A 2,500-nucleotide genomic window follows, 5' to 3' on the forward strand; every position below is an offset into this window, starting at 1 on the left:
ACGCCGATGCCGGCGACGCAGCACTCTCTCGCCCGCCAGCCACCGAGAAAAGGGTGCGCTCCGACCGGCCCCGCACCGCTCTTTCTTGGCTCATTCGAAATTACTGTCTTTCGCTCTGACATGCCTTACCTAGGGTTAGGTTAGTATGCTTGCACGTTTGTACTTTAACTTTTTTCGGCTCGGCTTCTTTCGACGCCGATGCCGGCGACGCAGCACTCTCTCGCCCGCCAGCCACCGAGAAAAGGGTGCGCTCCGACCGGCCCCGCACCGCTCTTTCATGGCTCATTCGAAATTACTGTCTTTCGCTCTGACATGCCTTACCTAGGGTTAGGTTAGTATGCTTGCACGTTTGTACTTTAACTTTTTTTGGCTCGGCTTCTTTCGACGCCGATGCCGGCGACGCAGCACTCTCTCGCCCGCCAGCCACCTAGAAAAGGGTGCGCTCCGACCGGCCCCGCACCGCTCTTTCTTGGCTCATTCGAAATTACTGTCTTTCGCTCTGACATGCCTTACCTAGGGTTAGGTTAGTATGCTTGCACGTTTGTACTTTAACTTTTTTCGGCTCGGCTTCTTTCGACGCCGATGCCGGCGACGCAGCACTCTCTCGCCCGCCAGCCACCGAGAAAAGGGTGCGCTCCGACCGGCCCCGCACCGCTCTTTCATGGCTCATTCGAAATTACTGTCTTTCGCTCTGACATGCCTTACCTAGGGTTAGGTTAGTATGCTTGCACGTTTGTACTTTAACTTTTTTTGGCTCGGCTTCTTTCGACGCCGATGCCGGCGACGCAGCACTCTCTCGCCCGCCAGCCACCGAGAAAAGGGTGCGCTCCGACCGGCCCCGCACCGCTCTTTCATGGCTCATTCGAGTTTACTGTCTTTCGCTCTGACATGCCTTACCTAGGGTTAGGTTAGTATGCTTGCACGTTTGTACATTAACTTTTTTCGGCTCGGCTTCTGCCGATGCCGGCGACGCAGCACTCTCTCGCCCGCCAGCCACCGAGAAAAGGGTGCGCTCCGACCGGCCCCGCACCGCTCTTTCTTGGCTCATTCGAAATTACTGTCTTTCGCTCTGACATGCCTTACCTAGGGTTAGGTTAGTATGCTTGCACGTTTGTACATTAACTTTTTTCGGCTCGGCTTCTTTCGACGCCGATGCCGGCGACGCAGCACTCTCTCGCCCGCCAGCCACCGAGAAAAGGGTGCGCTCCGACCGGCCCCGCACCGCTCTTTCATGGCTCATTCGAAATTACTGTCTTTCGCTCTGACATGCCTTACCTAGGGTTAGGTTAGTATGCTTGCACGTTTGTACTTTAACTTTTTTTGGCTCGGCTTCTTTCGACGCCGATGCCGGCGACGCAGCACTCTCTCGCCCGCCAGCCACCTAGAAAAGGGTGCGCTCCGACCGGCCCCGCACCGCTCTTTCTTGGCTCATTCGAAATTACTGTCTTTCGCTCTGACATGCCTTACCTAGGGTTAGGTTAGTATGCTTGCACGTTTGTACTTTAACTTTTTTCGGCTCGGCTTCTTTCGACGCCGATGCCGGCGACGCAGCACTCTCTCGCCCGCCAGCCACCGAGAAAAGGGTGCGCTCCGACCGGCCCCGCACCGCTCTTTCTTGGCTCATTCGAAATTACTGTCTTTCGCTCTGACATGCCTTACCTAGGGTTAGGTTAGTATGCTTGCACGTTTGTACTTTAACTTTTTTTGGCTCGGCTTCTTTCGACGCCGATGCCGGCGACGCAGCACTCTCTCGCCCGCCAGCCACCTAGAAAAGGGTGCGCTCCGACCGGCCCCGCACCGCTCTTTCTTGGCTCATTCGAAATTACTGTCTTTCGCTCTGACATGCCTTACCTAGGGTTAGGTTAGTATGCTTGCACGTTTGTACTTTAACTTTTTTCGGCTCGGCTTCTTTCGACGCCGATGCCGGCGACGCAGCACTCTCTCGCCCGCCAGCCACCGAGAAAAGGGTGCGCTCCGACCGGCCCCGCACCGCTCTTTCATGGCTCATTCGAAATTACTGTCTTTCGCTCTGACATGCCTTACCTAGGGTTAGGTTAGTATGCTTGCACGTTTGTACTTTAACTTTTTTTGGCTCGGCTTCTTTCGACGCCGATGCCGGCGACGCAGCACTCTCTCGCCCGCCAGCCACCTAGAAAAGGGTGCGCTCCGACCGGCCCCGCACCGCTCTTTCTTGGCTCATTCGAAATTACTGTCTTTCGCTCTGACATGCCTTACCTAGGGTTAGGTTAGTATGCTTGCACGTTTGTACTTTAACTTTTTTCGGCTCGGCTTCTTTCGACGCCGATGCCGGCGACGCAGCACTCTCTCGCCCGCCAGCCACCGAGAAAAGGGTGCGCTCCGACCGGCCCCGCACCGCTCTTTCATGGCTCATTCGAGTTTACTGTCTTTCGCTCTGACATGCCTTACCTAGGGTTAGGTTAGTATGCTTGCACGTTTGTACATTAACTTTTTTCGGCTCGGCTTCTTTCGACGCCGATGC

This window comes from Styela clava, unplaced genomic scaffold (genome assembly GCF_964204865.1).
Source record: "Styela clava unplaced genomic scaffold, kaStyClav1.hap1.2 HAP1_SCAFFOLD_61, whole genome shotgun sequence".
In the NCBI taxonomy this organism is placed as follows: Eukaryota; Metazoa; Chordata; class Ascidiacea; order Stolidobranchia; family Styelidae; genus Styela; species Styela clava.